Below are 25335 nucleotides of genomic sequence, written 5' to 3' on the forward strand. Positions count from 1 at the left end.
AATGCGCAAGCCTACGTACATTATCTGCCCCTTGACGATTGCGGATGAAGCCAACCTGGTCCGGCTCCACTAAACCAAGCATGTGGGAGTCCAGGCGCTTCGTAGTGCCTTGAGTTCCCCCTGCCTGACACCGGCCCTGCACAGAATCGCCACCCCAGCCGTTTTAGTGGTCGCCGTGGCCCAGAATTGGAGCGGGTATTTAGGATGCTTCATGCGTTGAACATCCTCTTTTAAAAGGTGAGTTTCTTGGAGGAATATGATGTCGAGCCCGTGCTGAAGGAGGCAGCACCATACCTGTCGCCGCTTGTTTGGAGAATTAAGCCCCTTAACATTAAGGGAGCGTACCTTTAAAGGGCAGGGAAGAGTCATGATCTATTCTGATCCCAAGGTAGTCCTTTAAGCCACTGAAGGGAGCAGCGCAGTTCAAGGGGAGGGGCGCGCAGGGTTGTTTCCAGCCTGCCCTGGGACACTCGCCAACACCGCACAGTTTCCGGCCCGCCACACTCAGGAAGATAAAGAAAGGGGAAGGAGAGAGGAATAAGAGTAGGAAAGCACAACTGCGAAAGATAGTAAGCCAGCATTGGCCAACGGAGCCACATTATTCTGTTCCCTTCAAAGGACATCCTACACCCGAGGGTGGGATGGGCCCAGGGATGTCACTCCCTCAGGAACAATTGGGGGTAGGTTTTCAGGAACTGGGGTGCAAATCAAGATGGCGTAGTGATACACAAATCCAGCGAGAGGGGTGCATTTCAATAAGAGCATATTCCACAATCCATTGCAGGCATATGGTAAGTCTATCATGGAGTTGATGGGCGTGAGGCGGATTCCTCTCTATCTCCTTCAAGGGAGCGGATGTGCGCAAAATTATCTTGCTTGGCCTGCGAGGCAGACTGCTCATCCTTGGGTGGCGAACGGCAACGACGGGGCACAGTAGTCCAAGTTGGTTTGGCAGGGACCCGCTCCTGGCGCCGGAGGTGGGATGGGCTGGCTGGCGGTGAGGACGGCAGCCAAAGCAACTGTGCTGCCTCCGAGTAGGACTCTACCATTCTTTGCTTGGATTCCCATTGAAAGATGAGGGCAAATGGGTGCCCCCACTGGTAGGAGATAGGCTTGAAGCACGCCGTTGTCGTAGGGTGTTGGGTGCCAAGTCTTGGAAGATCTGGATTCTATGCCTGTCGTAGCTAAGATCTGGTTTAGCACGCGCTGCCCTGAGGATAGCTTCTTTCTCTGTAAAGAAGTGGACCCTGGTCAAGATGTTTCTTCCCTTAAAGGCCTTTTTATAAAGATCACATAGAAGTTTCACCCCATCTTTGTTCTTGGGTGAAATTATGAGGACCTTAATTAGATCACAATGGACCCTGGTGCATGCATGGTCAGATCAACATTTCACTCTGTGAAACAGTATGGCCTCTACTAGTAATGAAGAGGGCATCCCTCACACTGTCACAAAGAACCGAAAAAGCATTCGACATATTTAGGTTTGTAGTCCGGATTAAGACAGCATTCAATCTCACTACTCCTCTGACAAAACAGATTTCCACAAATCTCCTGTAGAATCACTTTGATCCATTTCAAATGTTTACCCTGTTCTGTGGGGGCTAGTTATTTAGTGGCAGTATCCAGCAAAGACAATTCTGGTGTGAATACTTTAACGATCATACCAGTGAGGTATGGTCATTTCATCCAGACCATAAAACCATAAAACGCTATAATCAGTTCAAAAATAAGATGGGGATGAAGAAATTAAGTTGTAATCCACCATTTTTTCACAGCCCCTACTGACTTAAGTAGGTTTCCCCGAGGAAATTTGTATGACCAGGTTCAGGCATTGTACTAAAACGTTTTCCTTTTCCCCTTGGGCAGAGTACTCAAATTCATCTCCCAAGGTGAGGTACTGAAAAATATGGCAAACTTTATGATGGGGATGAATATACAAGTCACCCAAAAGCCACTATTGGGATAAAAGGACTTGAGCCAGACTCTAGATAATGTGTCTTAGGTTTTCCAATCATAGTACCCATGGTAGCAATAACGTCAGAGATGGGAGATTGGCCATTTGAACTTTAAATGTTTAATATTAAAAGATGTGTTTAATTAGGGAAGGTAAGAAAGACTGCTCCTAAATAAGAAGAGTTTGTCTTTGGCTCTTTCATTAGACAGCTCAAGGTCAATGATATTAAAATGTTCCCCCACCCTCCTAGTCTGCCCAAAAGATGACGGAAGAATAGCATCTGTTACCACTCATTCCAAAACCACATGTGGCTTAATAATGCAGTCAAAAGGCACACATATGATGGACGGAATGCAGAGCAAATCAAACATTCACCCCCAGTAAAGAGATCTAGGTTAAATCCATTGTTCTTTTGCTCACCACACCACCCTAGTTTAGACCCAGCCATATGCAAATCAGTCTTGACCCTGCCCCTCATGGGAACAGTCCAGCTCGAATTGCCAAGCCAGGTCCTTCATAGACCGGAAACAAGCATCCTGGGACCGGCTTCGGGGTATGACCCCATATCAGCCAGGTTAGCTTGAATCCAGTGCCACAGTGAGCAAGTGGACTGGAGTCTACAGCAAACAAGGTTAAAAGTGCTGCTGAATTGAGGATTGAATATTCTGTAAGAAATTGAAGAAGCAGTAGCATACCTGCAGCAATGCAAAGAAGAAAAATTAACACGTGGTAAATATGTTACCCAGAAGGAATTTTACTGTAATGTACATTTTGAATAGGTGATATATATAATTCACAACTGTCTTTGGGTGTTGTTCTTATGAATTAAGTGTGATTGGGTTTCACAGTGATATTGGAGAGAGAGGGTGGAGTCTGAATTTTAAATTTCTGTCCATGCATTAGCAATTCATGGACATATATTGGGGTACACAAACAGAAGACTTGGCAAATATAGACATAACTTCTCTTTGAGTAGAAGCTATACATTCCTTAAGATTAATGCTCAAGAGCTCATTCATTCCAGAGGATGGGGGGCTCCTCTCTTGCTCACCTGTGGGATGAATGTGAAACCAGGGTTTTGGGACCTTGGGATGGGGGGTGGAAGGAAAGAGAAGTGGCTAGGCAGACAGTGAGAAGAAAGGGGTGGCAAGTGGGGCAAGACAGTGGTATTGGGACAAAAAAAAGGCAGTGACCTAGCAATGCTATTACCAGACGGCTGTGGAGTTGATAGTAATATTAGAATCAGTACATGGAATTCTAAGGATTACATTTCCAAAATAAAACAGTGGCCATATACCTATTAAACCGCGACAGTGAAGTGGCATAGCAGGTGGTCACTCGTATCACTTATGAAGAAAGATTGGATAATCCATACTAGGATGTGTTTGCGTACAATGATGTTGTTGTGATTATAATTCATAGTTCCCCAATAGCAGTAATTTTCTTGAAAGCTGATTATTGGAGCAATAGACAGCGGTGGCCTTGGAATTTTATAGCCAAAGCATTTGTGAGTGTGTGCTGTATATGGTGCTAATGACGACAACCTGTCTCTTTTCTGGATAGGTGTATACATAGTTGTTAATGGTACTGTGCTATGAATACCTCGGGATCTCAATTGTTTACTCAGTAGTTCTAAAAAATCCAGAATGGGCAATGTTCGAGGGGCGATATTAGCACTGGTGATTGCATATGGCTTTGTAGATGTGTGTAGAGTCGGACAACCCACAAATGGTCGTATTCTTTTTTCATATGCTGTCCAGCAGCATAACTGTAGGTTTGATAGTTACTCAATGTAGTGCAGAGATGGGTGTGATAATAACAGATCATGCACCGCTGCCCTGAGGTGGTTTGTATCGGGGCAAACGTTTGTGGATGGTTATTTGACCTTTTTAGCGGATCCTACTAACCAGCTCAGATTATCAGTTATATCTAGAAATAGAGGTAACATAGTTTTTGCTTTTTAATATACCAGGAAGCATGGATCATAGTATCTGGGTCACTACTATCTAGGAGAATACGTAGACTTAAACTAAAACAGAATGCATCTTTGTCGAAGAATCTTGCTGAAATTGAAAAACAGCATGTAGTTCGTAGTCAAAAGAGAGATCTTCAACTGCAAGACAGGTACAGCATCTGATGCTACTGAGAGCACAGATAAAGACATTGCAGTTGAACTGCTTCTATATTGTAGAATTTACTTCGAGCCGACCACCTAATGAAATAAATCCACTATTGATGACCAGAACATATCCTCGTCTATTTCGGACTGCAGAACCCTATCTTCCAATTTTTACCTGTCCAAATGCCCTACCTAAGAAATGTTTCATTTTTCCGATTTTCCACTCAGGCTGCATTACAGACTGGGTGGAGAACACATCCAATGTCCCATTCCCTGGCTGAGTGCTGAACCAAGGCACTCAGACCAATCACAATCCTGCATTGCAGTGTTGTGATTGGTTATGGGAGCCAGGTGCTTCTTGCCATGGAGTCCTGGAAGTGGGTGTAGAGGACCAAGAGGGGACGGCAATGGAGGTAGCACACAGGTAAGTGTTTCATTTTGCTTCATTCCCTCCCCCTTGACCCACCACCGTTAAATACCAACCGTCACTGGCAATGAACGTTTTTAGGTCTAGCATTAGCTAAGATCTTTTTTTAAAACTAAAATAATATGCGTAATCCACTCACTTGTAGGGATTTCCAGCCGGCCCTCAATCCACTCACTTGCATCCGTTTCCTGTAGGAGGAGGAGGAGGAGGAGGAGGAGGAGGAGGAGGAGAAGCTGTGAGGAAGAGCGAGCGAGCGAACAGCCGGTGTGCCTCTGAGCGGGTGCGGCAGAGGAGCCGCGCAAAAAAAAACCGGGAACCGGGAGCCGGGAAGCCTTGACTCAGCCACACGGCTCAACAGCCGCGCCGCGCTTCCCCTTTTACTTTGCCATTGCCAGGCAGGCGAGGAAGGCAAACAAGGAAGTGCAGCGGCGAGATAGAGGCGGGTTAGTGGCAGCCGGGTAGCAGGAGTGGCGGCGGTGCCGCTTGAACCGGCAGTCCCGGTAATCACACGGTAATCACACGTGAAGAAGATCTCAAATCACCGGCACCAGGCTCACCAGACCCCACCCCCCCCCCCCCCGCAATTAAATTCTGCAGTCTGGACGGGCGGACAAGGCGGCCCCGGGCGGCGGTGTACCCTCGCCAGAGGCGGTGGCGGTCTGTCAAACGGACTAGTAAACTCGCCAGAGCTAGCCAGTGACCTTGCCAGTGCCCCACCTACTGCGGTCTCTCACAGATTCAGGGCCGCCGCCGACGGACGGAGAAGTGGAGACAGTGACCGAGTGGCGGGTAGCGGTGGCGGAGCGGAGCTAGGACAATCCTTCAGTCTTCTCCAGCCTCCAGGTGAGCCTTGAGAGCCTTGGGGCTGTGAGGAGCACGGGGCCCTGACTCCGAGGGGCCTTGTGGTGCTCAGGGGGTGCCCGGCCCGGCCTGGCCCGGTTGGTCGGGAAGGTCCGCAGTGCAACCTGAGGAGCAGCTTGTGGAGGGTAGCCCAGTGGTGATTGAGCTACTACCCCTACCGATGCGCGAGGGGTGAACTGAGTGCACACGCGAAAAAAAAAAAAAATCTGCTGCGGTTTAATAAGGTCCCACGGCTGCGCAACTGGGAAAGAGCGGGCCACCAAGCCACGACACTTTCCCAGTCGTTGGAACCCTGAAGGGGCATTGTTTTATCATAGCGGGCACAGACTGGTGGCAAGTGCATTCGGCCCGCTGACCTGACTTAACCTCAAAAAAAAGGGGGGAGCTGCACCGGAGGGGAAAAGAGCATGGTAAGAGAAACATCGTGCTAAATCCTAGCATTTTAGCATTAAGCTAACATTAGGCTAACATTAGGCAGAAGTTAAAAAGGCTACATCTGTCAGACCCACGAAGGAGGCCAGCCTAGGGAAATGAGATCGGGGAGAGTCAGACAAACGCCAACTCAGAAAGTCAAGAGAGACAAACAGAGTAAGAGCAAGAAAAAAAACAACAACAAGGAGCAAAATCAGAAGTAGAAGGGTGTGCCAGCAAGCAACATAGCCCTCTAATCTCCCCAATAACAACAATGTTTAAAAACATAAGGGAAGGCGCCAAAAGAAAGCCAGCGCTGAGTGATAGACTCCAACTGCTTAAAGATCCCGGAGCAGCAATCTATTCAACTACAGCAGAGATCTCAGGCCTTATGACGCCTCTAGCTCCCCAGACATCTTCCCTACCCTGGAACGGAAACAACAAGGCTCAAAATGAAGTGGGGCAAAACCCAGACTGTACCATCAGAAAGTGGCTCTTACGAAAACCGAGCTAGAACGAGGAAAAATTCAGTCTGTCCTTGGCAGACAAGGAGGAGCTAACTAATCCCACCGATACAGTTCCGGTACACAAAAAGTCATTATGCCTAAGCTCTGACACCGCCCAAGCGGACGGGACCACAAGCAAGAGCATTGCATATACCATCCCCAAAGGCAACTCAGAACAAATGAATCAAATGGACCGACTGAACACGACAGCAAGCCCAAAAAACTCCCACAAGAGGGCATTAAGCTTCAGGGAAAAATCCTACTCACCTACTACAATCCTCAAAATATCTCAAGGGGACCACATATCTTCCACCCTGATAACAGTAACAAACAACGCAAGGCCAACAAGGCTTCAGATAGCCGTCCAGGTCCACCAGCAGGACCAAGAAGACCAAGAAGATATGGATAAAATCTGGCCAACGGAAAGAATGTTATCCACAACTAGAGACCCAAGACAAATAACTGTCCCCGAAATGATTTCCCAAAAGGGCAGAAAGCACCAGGTCAAACCTCAAAACAATACGACCTTAAAGGAATCCCCTCAGGGAACTAAAACTACGCTAAACATCAACAAAATACCCCGTTTGGAGACTGAGGATAGCACCTACCAGCTTCACCAAGTCCAACATCTAAAACAGTCTCAAGAATTAAAATCTAACTACCAACAAGGAGAGACAGCCAGCAAACAAAGTGGCTTCTCGGAGACATCCAAATCCTTACTGAACACACTACAGACAACAATAAGTGCGTTTAACATGCAAAATGACAAGATGGACATCCAAATAGATCTGATGAACATCATAGCAACACAAATTGCAGGGATCAACTCGAAATTGGAGAACATGAACAACTTTATTTCAAGAGCCCAGGCAAAATATTCAGCCCAGTGTGCATGTAGTCCTATAATTGACAAATTAAGTTTGTTGCCCACACTCCTAGAACAAATAATCCAAATTAATAAATCAACTCTAGGTGAGAAGGAAAAAAAGAAGGCAAGAGAAAACAAACCAACAAAAGTAAATACAGAAAACAAGCAAGTACTCTCAAACCCAGAGCCCCGCGAAGACGACAAAACAGACAAGCAGGTACGGTCAAACAACAATCATAAAAAACTCTCACGCAAACAAAAAAAACGTGACAGGAAAGCGCGTAACAAAATATTCCTGCCCGCAGAGCAGCTTACAACAAAGATCTATCCAATGTTCTCCCTACCAAAGTCCGGCAATATAACATCTGTTTCGGTTAGTTCAGCAGATGACTTTACTGCTAACTCTACCAGCTCAGAATTGGTAGAACAGGATAAACAAGCGGAAAGAAAAGGTGACATCAAACACGGGCCAACTAAAAAGGCTAGGAAAACATCTCAGACCAAAAGAGGGCAATGCAAACAAACTACCGAAGAGGAAACGAGAAGTCAACACCAACTAGGAACAGCAACTACCAGCTCTCCAGCTTTCAACAGCCTTGTAGAAAAACAAAGTGATTCCAAAACAGATATGGACCACGGCACCAAGAAAGAACACGCAGAAGGACAGCAAGAACCAAACTCAACTAAAGACACCCAAGAAACCTCAAATACTTGGAAGCAAAAGTGTGGTGATAGCAAGATAGATGCCGAGAAAAATGACATCCCAAAATCCCAAATGGGCAGTCTTGGCGGAACCACTAGAACGGTGGAAAATCATAGGAATCTACAATCGATACACGAGGAAGACACAAACCAAAGACACACGGTCCAGGAAGTAGAAACCACCTACAAAGCAGGTCGTCGGGTGAATACTCTTCAGGTTGAACATCCTGCGGTGGCTTTTCAGCCCCAACAAGACAATATGAAAATTGAGATTACAGATGACAAAAAGCAAATTATAGTTGGAAACAAGGTGGAAGACCCAACGCCATGGCTAGGCCCCTTCAACGTTCCAATAGAAAGGCAACTACTGCTAATCCCATAATATGATTCCAAGGGCCTCCACGATATATTGAATAGGGGGAACATATTGAAATTAACAGCAAACATACCATCGTTAAAATATCTGACCACAGCGAACCTACTGGTAGGAGAATTCATAGGAATGGAACACCAAAAAAGCAAGGAGATAACACTGACAACCTGGCTAACAGTAGAAGACGTCCAGCATATTATGGACTCAAAAGCACAATTCGAAGCTTGGGGAATTAAACTGCTAAAACCAGAGGCTCCACGCTATCCGGGCCCCCTGAATAACATTCCTAAATCCGGCAACGGAAACGGTCAATGGCGAGGAGACACCACGCCGAACAACCAAACATTCCTCAAAGGGGCAATCGGAGGCACCCTCTCTACAATACAGAAAAGGGAACCACAGATTGTCCAGGCAAATAGAAGAGATGGGGCAAAGGACAACTGGAGCTGGTTTGCTAAATTCAAAATCATGCCACTGACCAACAGAAAACATACTAGCAACGCAAGACCCGTGCAACATACAGATGCTTTCGTGGAATATCGCCGGGGCAAAAAAATGGTTGGAGAATGGAGCTTACCCAAAAAAATGGGAAAATTACGACATAATAGCTCTGCAAGAAACCTGGGCACTAGAAGCTCTCCCTTTGGCAAACTACATCCACTATACTGTCCCGCCACCAAAACTAAAACCTTTGGTCGCCCTAAAGGGGGCCTGGCAGTTTACATTTCGGCAGAGTTAAAAATCGAGAGCGAACAAATGGCAACAGTAGGCCCAAACATCCAAATGATCAAATTGACATTGGGGCCTGCTAGCAGAACAAAAACTGTCCTCTTGATGAACACTTACGCACACCCCAAGGCCAGAAAAAAACTAGCCCACAACAAAGAACTAATCACCATCATCACAAATATCCGAAATACCTTCCCCTCGTGGGACTTGATACTTACTGGGGACTTTAACTCAAACTTAATCCATACTCCGGATGAGGACGACTTTCTAGAATCTGACAATATAATTTGGGCTGTCCCACACCAATACCAGCCAACGAGACCAAATGTCGATTACGCAGGTCAAGGGTTCGTAAATGCCCTAGAGTTTCTCGGGCTAAGAGTGATGAACGATCGGACCCCTGACGATTTCCCCCCAAAGTTTACATTCCACGGGGGAAAAACAAGATCAAGATTGGACTACACAGCAATCTCAGTCTCACTGCTACCATACTTTTCCCACTTCTCGATAGAATTTACAACGAAGAGCGACCACTCATATCAGCTGATCCATTTTAAGCTACAAATTAGCAAACATCAGGTAAACGCAACTGTAGTAGGCAACATACACACAGTAGACCTAAAACGCCTAAAACGGTCACACGACTCAATTGAAACCCTACAGTCAAAAATAAAAGAAAAGTTAATTACAAGTAAAGCCGGGGCCTGGAATAAAATACAAGCGTGGGAAAATTTAGCTGCGGATCTAACAACGCTTATGTCACCTGGAAATAAAAGCATAAACAATCCCAGCCAAACAAATGCCCGGGGAAAAACCTCTACAGCACGGCTGCGAACTCTGAAACGCAACCTTAAAAAATCCATAAGGATGTTAAAAAGAACGGCCCCTGACACAGTTGCATGGGATAGGGTAAGGCAGCTAAGAAAAAGCTATAAAAAAGATCTTTGGGACGAGAAAAGAAGGAGCAACGATAAATTCTGGGCAGAACTCCTCTGCAGCTCAAAGAAAACCAACTCTAAACAGTTCTGGACAATTATAAATAGTTTGAATCGGCCAGCCAAAGCTTTATCCTCAAACATACAAGAATCGGAGTGGGCGGAATTTTTAACCATGAGGTTTTCAGAAATGCTCTATCAAGAAAGAAGTAAAAGAAACTCCGACGATCCAGTAGTGGGAAATGGCAAACCCAAAGGGGCCACAGAAATCATCAGCCCAGAAGACGCCCTTACTCCACAAAAAAAGACCAGATAGATGTCGAAATAAACCCAATAGAGGGGAACACCTCTTTGGCACCACCAACGAATTACACGTCCCCCTCAAGTGAAGGAGTCAAACGCATAATCAAGAAAGGCAGGAACGACGGTGCGCCAGGCCCCAACGGCATTCCCCAAGCAGTCTCTAAACATGACATGTCGTTTTGGGGCAACTACCTCTCTAACATTTACCAAGAAACAGAGAATATAAATATAATACCAGAAAACTGGAAAGGTTCGATTCTGACTCCGATATTTAAAGGAGGTGACAGAGCAAATCCTGCTCACTACAGGTTGATAGCCCTGCTGGACATAGAGGCGAAATACTATGCCACCCGGGTGCTAGAAGACCTTATGACATGGTCTGACAATCTTAACCTCATCCGGGCTAACCAGACGGGTTTCAGGCAAGGCCTAGGGACAACGATGAACATCTTAGGTCTATCACTAATTGCGAACAAGTGCAAGCGGAGGAAATCACATCTTCACCTCTGCATTGTAGACCTAAAAGCAGCCTTTGATAGTGTAGACCGTCACCTCCTCTGGGAAAAGCTGCGAGCCTGGGACATCCCTGACAGGGTACTAAATGGCATATTGCTATTTCATGCAAACACTTGGCTAAGGATCAAGATAGGTGATGGGTCCAGACTATCGAGGAAACTGCCGACCACCAGAGGCTTAAAACAAGGCTGCGTCCAGGCCCCACACCTTTTCAACCTGTTTCTATCAGACCTCTCCCATAGGCTGGACAGTATTAACTCCCATCCACCAAAGCTTGGTGAATTGAGGCTCTCGCATCTCTCATATGCGGACGACGTGGTACTAATGAGCCAAACAAAGATCGGTCTACAAAGATGCCTTAACGAAATGTCATCTTATATCTCAGAAAATAAACTTGAAATAAACACATGCAAAACTAAAATCATGGTGATTGGTAGCAAAAAGCAAAGAAAACAGACAATGTGGCTTAATGGAACTCAGCTAGAGGAGGTAAAAAAATTAAAATATCTAGGCCTCTACATTGACAACTCTAAAAACCTCAATGAGCAAAAAAAGTACATGTCTCAAAGAACAAGTGCCCTAACATTTGCCTTCAGTCCACTGGCCAAAAAGCTGAAGGGTCCCTCTTATAAACCCTTGCTCGCTGTAATGAAGGCTACAATCCTGCCAACTCTAGCATACGCCAGCGCTGCTTTCCACGGCGAGGATGGAGAGCTTATAAATAAACTAACAGCTTCCATCTATAAAAAAGTATTCCACATACAAAGGTCGGCCTCCCCAGCCCAGGTCCGTCTTGAATTTGGTCTAACAAACGAAGAAACAGGAAGAATGTACGCAACCGTGAAAACCTGGTATCGCCTGAAACTAAATGCAGCCGCATCAAAAATTAATGAGGCCCTTTGGTGTGAATTAAATGAGGATAAAACTTCTCCTTTTAACCAATACCTCTGCAAATCTCGCTCCACCACATGCACAATGGAATTATGGAACAAAAACTTGCCGTACCAATCCTTTAAGCAAGCTGTAAATAAGGCATCAAAAATCCACTCATCTATATTCGATAAAAATATATTTAGATCAAGGTCGCACGCATGGATGGTGTTAAACCACTATAAGTCCCTCGCACCGGCGGTATACCTAAGCAACACATTTTCAATTTTTGTAAAAACGCAACTTATGACACTACGCTTTGGAACTTTACCATCCTTGGCTGACCAGCCCGCCTGGTTGCATACAGGCCCTAAAGCATGCCGGCTGTGCAACTTCTACAAAGAAGACTTTATCCACGTAATCTGCACATGCAAAAAACTACAGGAGGAGCGAGCGATCTTCTTAAAAAAATGCTTTAACGAAAAGGGTATAAGATCTTGCAGAGCTGCAATAATGGCGTGCCTAAACCCTTCTGACCCCCCATTGAATGGCAGACTGATTAAATATCTCAAAACATTTACAAAGCTGTGCTAAAAGGCTCGGAAGTAAGGCCAAACGAGGGCCAACTCACGGCTTGGACTTTTCTCCTATTTTCTGCTACTATTAACAATGGACATTTTAGACACCCTATGTATAGATGAAATGACTGTACATTTAAATTCTTGATTTTTTAACCTTTTGAACAACACTGCTTTTATCCACTTTTTGGTTCTGTTTTAAAATTGTTATGGTTTTAATTAACTAAACAATAAATAAATATCAAATATCACTCACTTGTAGGGATTTCCAGCCGGCCCTCATCAGTCACTGGTCTATTGTTGTATCATTTACATTTTTCTTCTGCCTATTACAGCATCCAGTATAGGGCAACTTGCTCGTTCACAAAGAGCATGTCCACACCAAAGTACTTCCCTCCAGTTCATGGGCCTGCTATTGCAATGCGAGCATTTTCAGGCCAAAGAAATATTTTGAGGTTCTAGTAATTGCTCCATCAATAAACATAATAAATCCCTTGATAAAACACAACGAGCACTGACAAATCCAAAAGGCTACGCACCAATTCAAGAGCTATTGGCTTTGTCAATGTGTGCTTCAATACCACTCTAAGTATAGATTATTGATGTGTTTTAGACATTTTCAATTCAATTTATTGCATGATTAATAGAAATCTTTGCAATAACACTTTATAATAAAAAATAAAAATAAAATACAGGAAGAATTTCACAATCATGAGTCTTACAAAAAAAGCAGTTAAAATCGATAAAAGAAAATTCAAAGAATGAACGATAATCTATACAGAAACGCAGGCGTGGGTCTTTATGAGTCTAATTCAGTTGCTGGTCTCTGGGTTTTGGAACGTATTAACTGTTTTCATGAAGCGCACTAGTCGACAGGCCAGTTGAATATTTTCTCCTTTAAAGCTAAACAGCAAGGCTTGTCTACGAGTTCGCACACCATATTGATTCCAGAGCTGGGTTAGTAGGCCCCTTCGGGCACTGTCTAGGGCTTTGCAGCTGCATAACAAGTGTAAAACGTCCTCATTTGGATTATCGCAGAGCCTACAGTTGGAGTTGGGTTCCAGGCGTTTCCATGGGGGAAGATGGGCTTTTGACGGGATTACTCCCATCCTCAGCCGTAGGAATTCTTCCTTCGCCTTCCTTGAAAAGCTGGTACCGAGGTATGGTTGGGGTGAAGCGCTGGTGTAGCTTTGTATTGTGAACCACCCATGTGATCTTCTGGTTAACGCTGCTTTATCTTCCTCCATGGAGAGAGTTTTCACTGATTTGTTGACCAGGCGCTTAAAGCACTTATGTGAACAGCTCGACTCCCAAAGGTCTTTTAATGCAAGGGATTTTATAGCTGCTTGGAGGTAGGCCTTTGCTGAGGATCCCTTGTTTGTCTTCAGCTCTTTCCAAAGGTGGGCGTTCAGGGAGTCTGTTACAGCGTGCTTAACTTTGTACCAGCTTTTTGCATATGCGCCCTTGCGTGCAATTTGCTGCTTCTGTAGACCAAACTCCAGTCTTAGCTGTTCTGGGGAAGTGTAAGGAGGGAGTGAGAAGAGTATTCGGAGTGTTTTACTAACCGTTTTGTCTAAAATATCCTCATCTCTCCCTCTCATGCATTCGCTGCCATAAGTTAGTGATGGTAGCAGTTTTGCACGAAATATGTCCAGCAAAGGGATTAGATTTGGGCCCGCTATTTTGTTCTTGATATTTTTTAAAGCGATGGCTAGTGAAATCCCCCTATTTTTTATTGTTGTTGCATGTCGCTGAAATGAGCCGTTGGAATCAAAACTTATCCCCAGGTATTTGTAGTCCTTAACTGTTTCCATTTTGAGATCGCGCAGAGACCATTGGAACGTTTGCTTTTTTTGGGATTTTTGGTTGAAAACCATCACCTTCGATTTTTCCGTATTTATGGAAAGGCCGTTTTTTTCCGAGAATGCGCTAGTTGTGTTAATAAGATGTTGCAGGCCTACTGGGGTGTGGCTAATTAATATCAGATCGTCTGCATATAATAAATTTGATAATATAAAGCCCCCTAACTTTGGGGCATGATGGTTGCATTTTAGACATGGTTTAGTCACTCTGTGAGTGTGTGGATACATTCTGCGATTGGGTCAAGCGTACATTTTAGGCACAGCATGCTGCACACAACAAAAGAACCAGGCGGAGACACATTAGCAGATCTTTCACAAACCAGCTCCAGTGTGGTTTACTGCACACGACAAGTCACTTTTGCACTCTTTGCAGCTAACTGTTGTAGGTGTGCACCTACATAACTCCTACCAGATTCCATATCTACAGGTTCCATTAATAACTCAAAGGCAGTTTCCGAGACAGCAGTGATAACATCCCCAAACAAACCTTGTGTTTTTTGTGCAGACATAATTCAACAACAAACCACATAATTATACTCAATAACACAATTGCATAATACATCACATACATTCTATCCACACCACATAATTCAACATCATACAACAAAATTCAACAGTACATCACATAATTAAGCTTCACAACATAACATTCCACAACACAAAATATTATTCCACATATTTACATTGCATGATGCACAATCCCACTCCACACAATTACAATACAATCAATACCACATAATTACTAGCCACTTAATTCCACAGAACATCATACCACATAATTCCACTACACAAATCCATTCCTCACCAAAGCCATGCCTCTCAATGCAACGCCTAACCATTCCAAACCAACAAACATTATTCCACTACACACCACCTACATCCACTCCACTTTACTCCATAACAGATAGGTAAAACACATTTACAACACCACTAGCTCTAACACTCGTTTAACTTTATTTTCTAAAGCACATGCTTTTGCCTTAGGGGTCTGTATCAATTGCAAATCATGCATTACATCCTATTTGGGGGTCACTTTGTATTCCTTATTCTGAATGCCTTTGATTTATTCATGGGAAACTTAGATCTTGGGGTCAATTTTAGCAAATCCTTCACCATGATGTGTGGTCAAAAGAAGAATGCGAAAATCCGCAACTTCAAGGTGAGGGAGTTTGGCATAGACAAAGTTGATAACTTCAATTATCTGGGCAACCTTTTTAATAAAAAACTGAATTGGGAACCGTTGTTGTTAAACCGGGTTCAGAAGGTTTCACAGCTAAATGAGGCTCTTTTTCGTTTTGCCAGTAAACTGGGACAACGACGCATTGCCGAAATGATATCCCTGTACCAGGCTAAATGTGTTTCTGTTATAACATATGGTGCTGGTGTTTGGAGGTCACAGAACTGCAACAAAATACAGATTGTGGAGAACAAATTTTTAAAACGCCTATTATGCGTTCCTTCGGGTACATCAAATTCTTTTTGTCATAGTGAGGTTGGAATTGAGTTTGTTTGTGATACTATTCACATTGCACCCTTAGTACTATGGTCTAAAGTTTGGCAATCTGATGATTTGAAATTGACGAAAGATATTCTCACAGATTGTCTTAAACTTGAGCATTTTGATGAAATCCCTTGGCTTCGATATGTTAGAGATACCTTTGATAAAATTGGGTTAGATATTATGTTTAAAAATCGTGATATCCTGAAAAAGGACTCTAAAATTATCATTAAAAAAGCATACAGCCAAAAATTGGGATCCATCGGTGGTAATGAACAGGTACTACGTGTTCAGGGAAAATTAGTGCGCCCATTTTATTTAACATATATTTTGAAAATGCAAGGACGCTTTTATTTAACTAGGTTTCGTCTTGGAACCTTACACTTCCTTTTTGCTTTCCCAGAGCAGGGGGGTTGGAAGGTGACTTTACCCTGTTGTCCCTGTAATAATAAAGTGTCACAAAACACTCTACATCTAATTTTATTTTGTACCTTGTACAAAGATCCAAGAAATTCCTTTATTAAACCACTATTATTATCCCTTGGAACGCCTTATTATAAAGAAGGCTATGAATATTTGTTATCATTATCTACGGAAAAGATCTGTAATGCTGTATTAAGCTTCATTAGAGCGGCACTTGCCATCAGAAACCGTTATTGATTTGTATCGTGTAAATCAGAATTGTGTAACAATGTATTATGATGTCTTTTTCTATTTTGGAAATGTATTATGATTTAATGTTGTTATATTTTTACTTGCATACTTTTATGATTTCCTCTGAGAAATCGAAATAAAGTTATTTGAACGAACGAACGTATTCCTTATCTGTTAGTGTGTCTAAACTTAATATATTTTGTTATTTGGAAAAAATGTAAAAGGTTTAAATAAACAGGGCACACAAACAACATTTAAAATGTATACCTACAAATGGTGTGTGGGGGAGTTAGTGCATTTTTAAACTTTACATCTATTTTTGCACACACAACTGCTCAGTTCTACATCACACAGATAAACTCAATATGTTTCAGTTACACACTACATAATTCAACAAGAAACCACATAACACAAATTGTCAACACAATTGCATAAAACACCACAGACATACAATCCACACCACATAATTCAACACCACAAAATTACAACAGCACACCACATAATAATACTCCAATACATACCACTCCACAACACAAAATACTGTACCACATAATTACTTTCCATAACACACTATCCCACTCCACATAATTCCTATTCACTAAATACCACAAAATTTCTATCCACATAATTCAACTGCACAACACACCACATAATTCCCTTACACACCACATTCATCCACTCCACTCCAAAACACATAAAGAAAAAACAATTATATTTAGAAACGCCAATAGCTCTAACTCTTGCAAATGTGAGACCTACTGTTTGCAAATGCTTGTTTAACTAGTAGTTGCGTTTGCAGAGGGGTGGAGAAAGGGTGCTGGGCCTTCGACGAGCTCTCAGGAATCCCGCTGTGTAGGAATTACAGGAGGTACCAGGAGGGCTTCTTGGCCCCTAAGGTCCCTCAGAAGTAAAGTGGACTACAGCCCCAAACCAGTAGTGCACCATGAGCTGTGTTTGCAGAGTGGTGGAGAAAGTGGGCGTGGCCTCCGAAGAACTCTTAGCAATCCGGCTGTGTGGGACTTTTTAGAGATAACAGGAGGGATAGTTGGCCCCCAAGGGCGTCCTTGGGGGCCAACTAACCCTCTTTTTACCTCCAGTAAGTCCCATACAGCAGGATTGCTGAGACTTGATAGCAGACCACGTCCCTTTTCTCCACCGCTCTGCAAACACACACCCTGGCGAACTGCTAGTAGGGGTGAAGTCCCCTTGGCTATTGAGGGTCCTTGGGGGCCAAATACTCCTCCGGTTACCTTCAGCAAGTCCCACACAGTGGGTTTGCTGAGAGGTTTTTGGTGGCCACACCCCCTTTCTCCTACACTCTGCAACCGTGCCTCCTGGTGCACCTCTAGTAGGAGGATGAAGCCCCGTGGCTCTTGAGGGTCCTAGGGGGTCAACTAGCCCTCTGTTACATCCAGTAAGGCCCACACAGCTGGATTGCTGAGAGGTGGTCAGAGGCCACGCCCCCTTTCTCCACCACTCTGCAAATGCACTTCCTGATGCACTGCTGCTTGTGGGGGGAGGAGTCCACTTTAGTCCTGAAGCCCTCAGGTGGCAAGGGGACGTCATCCCTCCACCGCCCCCTCCTCTTTCCTTTTTATTTTCATATTTCACAACACAGTATTTATTGTACCCTGTTGGGTAATGGTGGCTGCAACAGACACTTTTCTCTGAATGCCAGCCAATCGCTGTGCAGTGGTTTTGCAAGCAGTTCCGGCTCTAGGGCGGTGCGATTGGTGCCACTGCACCGGGCGTTGACTTGGGGTGGGGGCGTAATTTTTTAAAAAGTATATTTTAATTTTAGAAGCACCTGCTGCCCTGTTCCTGGCCTCCAGCAATTTTCAGACATCTACTTAAATGTCAAGCTAACTGGTTATTAATCTTCTGTCGGGAAAGAGCCCTTGGGGAAGTCTGACTCATACTAAGGTAGCGCAGAGGGTTAAAATGCCTGCTACTAAGAACGTGTATTATGCAGATAACGAAGCGCATATGATGTAAATAGGTCTGTGTGTTGCTGCTTCTGTAAGAGAGCTCCTTTGGTAACTTGTCGTTTATAAGTCAAGATCCTAATATAAAACATTGTGGGCCATATGTAGGTGGCCGAATACCGGTCGGTAACACCGAAAAAGGCCAGTTTTCGTTGTTACCGACCGGTAATTAGCCATGTGAGATGTACGTAATACCGAATTGAATCGTTAATAACGAATCGGTAATAAATTACCGATTCGTTATTTTCCGATTAAAAATTACCGAAACAAATATTACCTAATCGGAAATAACGAATCGGAACAATCCCCAAAAATGCTATGTAGCAAACCTCGGTATTACCGAAATTGACCGGATTCGGTAATAACGAATCGGTATTTACCACTTTTCAGGAGCATGTGGTAATCGGGTGGAGTGCATAAAAACAGGCCCAAAATGCATCAGTGGGAACACAATGGCGGGACTCTACCTCATTGCAAGGCGGCTACGCTTGAGAGCAGCAGGACTAAGGATCTGGAGACGGGAGGAGCAGGTGTACAGATTGCGCATCACATTGTTCCAATTGACAGAAGCAGAAATTCATGAAAGATACAGACTGCACCCTGATACCATCCTGGAGCTAATACGGGACCTAAAACCCTATCTGGAGCATCAGACACCAAGGGCCCACGCTGTCCCCACCCATGTCCAGGTACTCTGCTGCCTGCACCTCCTTGCATCAGGAAGTTTCCAGGGTGTGATAGCTGCAGTGGGTGGAGTGTCACAGAGCTGTCTGTCCCGTTTTTTCAACACTTTCCTAGATGCCATGATGGACAGAATGGAACACTACATTTCCTTCCCCAGTACACAGCCGGAGCTGCAGAGGACCAAGCTGGAGTTCTACCAAATGGCACACTTTCCACACGTCATCGGCTGCATAGATGGGACCCATATACCCATCTGCCCACCTGCAGCTAGTGAATACATTTACAGGAACCGCAAATCCACCCACTCCATCAATGTACAGGTGATATGTGATGCCAAGTTCGTAATTACTGACATCATGGCCAAATTCCCCGGGAGTAGCCACGACGCGTACATCTTCCGGAACAGTGGCATCCATACCCGTCTGCTTGCAGGTGAATTTGGAGACGGATACATACTAGGTAAGTAAATGTGACACACTCTGATGTACACCCTGGCTAAAGCTATTGATCACACAACATAATGCCACTTACATCTGTACATAGGTGACAGCGCATATGCCCTCCGGCCGTATCTACTCACACCATATCTCAACCCAACCACCCCGAGGGAGAGGAGATACAATGTGGCACATAGGAGCACACGCAACGTGGTGGAGCGCACGTTTGGATTGCTCAAAAGCAGATTCCGTTGCCTCCACAAAACTGGAGGTGCACGTCTCTACAGCCCCATCAAATGTTGCAAGATTATTGCTACATGTGCAATGCTACACAATCTGGCCATCAAAAAAGGAACAGCAGTGGAACTGACTGACTCAGATGACGAGGACGAGGACAACCCTCAGCCAGAGCCCAGCGCAGCAGGTGTTGCTATTGAACATGATGGGAGACAGAGACGGGCAGAGATAACGGCAAACTACTTCTGAGTGAGTTACGACACAGAGCCAGTTTCTGTTACATTTCAAGGTGTTTATTAGGCACACCCCCAGTAATGTGAGCAATGTCCAATTGGACATGGGTTACATCACCCAACTCATGCTTGGCAACAGCCATAGGTCCTTACTTCTTGCGGCCACGTGCTGCCCGTGACCGTTCCCTATCAACACTGTCCGGTGTGTCGGACTGTTCATGTGAAGGCACGTTACGTGCACTACGCCTTCTGAAGTCGGTGGGTGAGGGCGTGATGCTATCACCGCTGGTGGCCTCCTCACTGTCCCCCCCCCTTCCATTGTGGCGGCCTTAGCATTCTGCATTTGCTCTAGCACTGAGGTCAAGGACACCATCCCCCTGGCCACATCCCTGCTGCAATGCGCCATCTCCTCCTGCATGGCGATGGACCTGCGACACATCAGTGATGTTGAAGTGGCGAGCCGGTTCACCGACTTGGTATAGGCCTGGAGCCTCTGTCTCTCCCTGCGCCTGGCTAGACGGTCCTGCTCAAGCTGGCTGCAGAGGTTGTCCACCGAAGTAGCCACTCTTTCCATTCCTGCACTCATGTTCTCCCCCATAGCACTGATGCCCTTCTCCATCCTGTGCATATGCTTGTTCATGTGTGCCACCTCCCTGTGCATTGACTTCAGTTCTTTCCATTGCAGGCGCTGGACTTTCAGCATGTTGCCTTCCAGTCCAGCGAACACACCCTGCGGCGTCTGGATGAGATGTGGGCACCCTCGAATGCAGACCTACACCTCTCCCTGTTGGATCTTTCCCCTATGGGACTTTGTTCGCCCCCTCTGCCCTCCTCATCTGACTCCTCCATCTGCTGGAGGGTGGCCACGGCATGCCTCCTGCCTGACTGTGGGGGTGGGGGTGTTGGTGATCTTCGCAGTGGGGACTGTGTGAGAGGGGATTGTGGACTTCCCTGGCGCTGTGGTGATGGCTGTGGTGGTGGAATAGATGGCCGTGATGACGCAGAGCTTGTGGTCCCTGCAGGCCTGCTGGCGTCTTCATTTTGCCTCCCCTCCGGCCTGGCTGACTTATCTCGGCTGCTCTCTGCTGCACTGCGAGATGACTCGCCTGTAATGACACAAATGTACATATACTCACTGCTCTGTCTGCCATGTGATTTCATTAAACAACATGCCTACAGAGCACAGTGGTTGTCCTGACATTGCCTATTACTTTACCATGCTATTGTGTTTGCTAGCCTGACTGTCCTATTCATGTGTTCCCTCTGACTACATCACCCATAATGCATTGCAGGTATCCAGTAAGACATGGGGTGGAGTGGGAGCCCCTTTGCCACTATGGGGATTGGGGTTGGGGAGGGGGTAGCACAGCATGCTGGGCATGCTTCTTACCTTGTTTTCTAGCTGCTCTGGCGGAGCTGTCGGCGTCTCCCACGCCAATTACACTCTCCTGCTGGATGGTGGATTCAACCATCTGTTCAAGTGGTGTTGGTACTGGGGCTCTGTTTTTCCCTCCTCCTGTTTTTCCAGCCTGCCTCAGTCTCTCTGCCATCCTCAGTTTGGCTGTCTTCCTGAGGTCGTACCACCTCTTCCTGATGTCCTCTATGGTGCGGTGGGTCACACCTATGGCATTGATCTTGTCCCTGATGCCACTCCAGATTTGCCTCTTCTGTGACTCTGGCACTTGGTGGGACTGGGCTCCAAAGAGCTTGTGGTGCTCTTGACTGACATCCTGGATCAGGACCTCCAGCTCCTTGTCACTAAACTTGAGTTTTCTCTTTCTGTCACCTCCCTCCTTCTCCCTGTCCTGGCTTGCCATTTCAATGCTTGTTGTTGTTTTGCAGTCCTGCTTGTGGCTGTGTGGCTGTGTTGCTGCTGGATCCTCAGCTCACCAGGCTGTCTGCCTGCCTGCCTGCCTGCCTCACTGTGAGCTCCAGGTCCTGTGCACCTGGCTGGGTGTGGCCACTTCCTGTTTGGGAGGTAATTGGGTGAATCAGGATTGGCTGATTCAACAAATTACGAATTTTTGAATTACCGATTCGGTATTTTCGATTCGGTAATGGATTCTTTAAAACCGAATCGGTATATCATTCTTATTTTTTACCGATTTGTCCGAAATCGGTATTTAATACCGATTCATAACGAATCGGTAAACTTTAACGAAATTTTATCTACATCGCGTATACCGAATCCTTAATACCGATTCGGTAAAATTCGGTATTAAGGATTCGGTATTCTCAATTTACCTACATATGGCCCTAAGTTTTTAAATGTCATCAAAGAGCTGCATGTAAACTGCAAGGTATATTTTAGAGCTACATGTTTTTGCTCAGTCTTTTATCCTCCTAATCTTGTGAAAAGGGCTCATTTGGTTTGAAAACAATTCTTCTTATTAAAGAGAACCCCTAACAATGATGTTACTTTTTAACTTCAGAATGTGTTCTTTTCCAGAATAAGGACTCAAACTATATTGCCTGCCATGATAGATGGCATGTCACTCCTACACTACACCTTGTAGTCCTATCTGATGTAAAATTTCCTATACACTGATTTACACATGTATTTTTTTTTTTTTTTTTTTTTTAAACCTTTATTAAATCAAGCAGAGCAATACAGGCACTGGCCTACAACCACTGGGGCCGGCTGCAAAATCAGGAGCTAAACAAGAGCAGTGTAAATGTGTATGATGAAAGGAGGAAGCAAGCTATAGTCATAGTACGTGGTCGTAGCACAGCGAAACACAAGGATAATAGAGGTTTCATTTTTATAATATGGAGAAGGAGGCAGCAGCTATATCAACAGAGGCATTACACTACACAATAGACAAGAAGAGACGGGAGGGGTGTATCCCCCCAAGCAATCAAAAATTCAATGGTAAGCAATAAGGCCAAAAACACCCTACGCCCGCCGAAAGCAGGCCAGGAGTAAAGATCAAACAATGGCAAGCAAATTAGCAAGAACATCGTGTGGAAAACCCACCCGTACAAGACAAAAAGAAAAGACAAGTGCAGATGCCGAACAGAAAAAGGATGTAAGAAGAAGATATAGCCAACCCCCTGGAAAGAAAGAGGAAAAAGGGAAAAAGGGACCATAGAACAAAACAAACTAAAATAACAAAACCCTCCAACACCCGCCACCCTACATCACCGTAATGGCTATGGCCTACCCCACTAACAGCGTGCCTGTCGCCCCAGAGTCACCCTAAAGAAGAAATAAGGAAAGAGAGAAAAAGACAAGAGAGAAAAAGAACGAGGAGAGGAGCCGGCGATTCAGACACTCAGTCCCCCCCACTCCCGCAACTAAAATCGTAGAGACAGAGGCCATAGGAAGTACAAAAGAGCAGCGAGTGCACAAAACGCAATCAGTAAAATCCCACAAAACGTGTCCTTAAATCCCCAGTAACCAGCAAGACGTCTCTCCAAGACCCAAGCGAGGTCACCCCTGGCCACTTCTGTGAATAGTAGAACTGCTAAACAGTCTGGCAGTCAGGAGACAGGTCAATACGAAAAGTTCAATCCTTCCAGGCGGAGCAGGCAGAGCCGCCGCACCAAATCGACCCAGCCACCAAGGAACAACCAACGATGCGCGGCGGCAGCCAGAATGCAACAATACACCGACCACCAACAAGTCCAAGTCCAGAAACAGGTCTGCCAAGCACGGAAAGGAAAGTACAGGATGCGGGAAGCACCGCAGCACAGGGGCCAGATTCATTCGCACCCTCAAAACTGTAGATTCTTCCGGGGAATCTGGCGCAGCAACCGAAGGAGATTCAGCAACACCAACTCGGGGGGAATCCACCACGCCACAAAATGGCGGATCAGAAATGGCAGCGATCCGTACCACCAAATCCCGGGAGCCCCGGAGCAGAGCAATCCGCAGGGTAACCAGTGCAGCCACCACGTGACTGTACGTAAGCGGCTCTCCATGCCGCCGAAGTCCAGGGGTCTCAAAATCAGTGGTGTCTCCGTCCCCAGGAGGGGTACACTCCAAGGCGCCATCCGCCATCTTAACCACTCCGTTCTCCGCCACTTCCCCTCCACCTCCGAGGCCAGCCCGACCACTGGAGGCAACAGGTCTAACGGCTGATCGGCGGCAGTTGGCGTCTGGTGCGGAAAGGAGAGTCACCGAAAGGCCTGGCGCGCTCCCCGCAACTCTCCGGGAGCCAACCGCCGGTTCCCCGATGGGACTATTAACATGGGCGGGCGTCACACCCAAGGGGAACCAGGCGACACGGCTGCTCTCTGGCTCGTCGACAGCTCGGGCACCCGGGCGACACACTATTGGGAAAGGGTCGGCATCACCTCTCGCGGCTCGTGGCTCTCAGGCTCCCACTGACCGATTTCTCACCCAAACCAGGGCCGCCGACACCACGTACACTGCCGGGCAATCTCTGCACTCGAGGTCCCGGCGTCAGCGCCACGAAGGCCGGCAAACAGGCGAGGGCAGTTCTCAGGATTAACTGCACGGTGGAGCCCCAAAACTTAATGGTAAGTGAGCGTCTGTCTCGAACAACGTAGATCGAAAAGCCTCGTTCAGGATTATCAACAGGATAGGCGGGCGGGGAGGAAGGGACCTCAGAGCGAAGCGTTCATGCGACTGTTCCGATCGCCATCTTGGCTCCTCCCCCGATTTACACATGTATGATTGTCTCTGTGCAATGTGTGTGTGATGTAAAGTGCTGCAACACCTTACACTGGTAGGAGTGGCGCTATAAAACTAAATGAATCTGAGAGACAGTGGTTATGGAGACTTGAGGGGCACTATTAAAGGGTGCTAGTGAGGTAATCCGTGGCAGAGGTGGTCGGGGGGGGCTTGGGGGGGCTCCAACAGACATTGTTGCACAGGGTGCCACCAGCGCTAAAGACGGTCCTGTTTGCAAGTCCACAGTTAGACTTGTGAATCTGCAATGGACTACGGCTGAAAAACCTCCCTAGTCCAGTGATAGGCCCTTATTTTTGATTGGGTGATCCTCATTGAATTCTACTTGCATCTTAAGTTGAGTGTAATTTTGTTCAGCCTTTTTTTCTGAGTAGAGGAGCAAAGAATGAGCACAGAACTTGCCATGCAGAACCCAAAGTGGATGAACTTTTTTGGGGAAAATTTTGTGCAGATCCATGGAACACTATCTCTGTCCGTCCATCCATCCCCACACCAATCCACACCTATGATAGAATTTACAATACAAGAAGGGTTGTTGTGTGTTTGGGATTTGCTCTCATGCCACAATTCCCCAAAATACAGAAAAGCGTGCTGAAAGCCCTGGTATAACAGGAAGTAAACAAGTTTTTAACATCTCAAGTGTTTCTCTGCAGTGGCTCAGTACTAAGCCATCAACCAAGGTCTTAATGTATATAATAATTAGTATTGTTTTTGCACGCACTGCTGAAGCCAAATGAAAAGATGTTTAAACGGACACATACAAGGGCAGGCGGGCGTGCACCTGTGCCTGGTTTGCCGCTGACCCTAGTTGACCCCCTCTGAAGAGAAGACCGTGCTAATCCCAGCCCTCAATGTCACCGAACCTGATCCAAAAATGCGCAGTTGATGATGGTGTCTGAAGACAGATAAGCGCTCCCACGCCCTCTGGCCTTACCT

General features: G+C 45.7%; 1 protein-coding gene across 1 annotated transcript in view; it reads left to right on the forward strand.

Annotated features, from left to right (window-relative positions):
• GGT7 (gamma-glutamyltransferase 7) overlaps window positions 1–25335 on the forward strand; it is a 319943-nt gene that overhangs the window by 54254 nt on the left and 240354 nt on the right. The window lies entirely within an intron of this gene.

The sequence above is a fragment of the Lissotriton helveticus genome, chromosome 7 (genome assembly GCF_964261635.1).
Source record: "Lissotriton helveticus chromosome 7, aLisHel1.1, whole genome shotgun sequence".
NCBI lineage: Eukaryota > Metazoa > Chordata > Amphibia > Caudata > Salamandridae > Lissotriton > Lissotriton helveticus.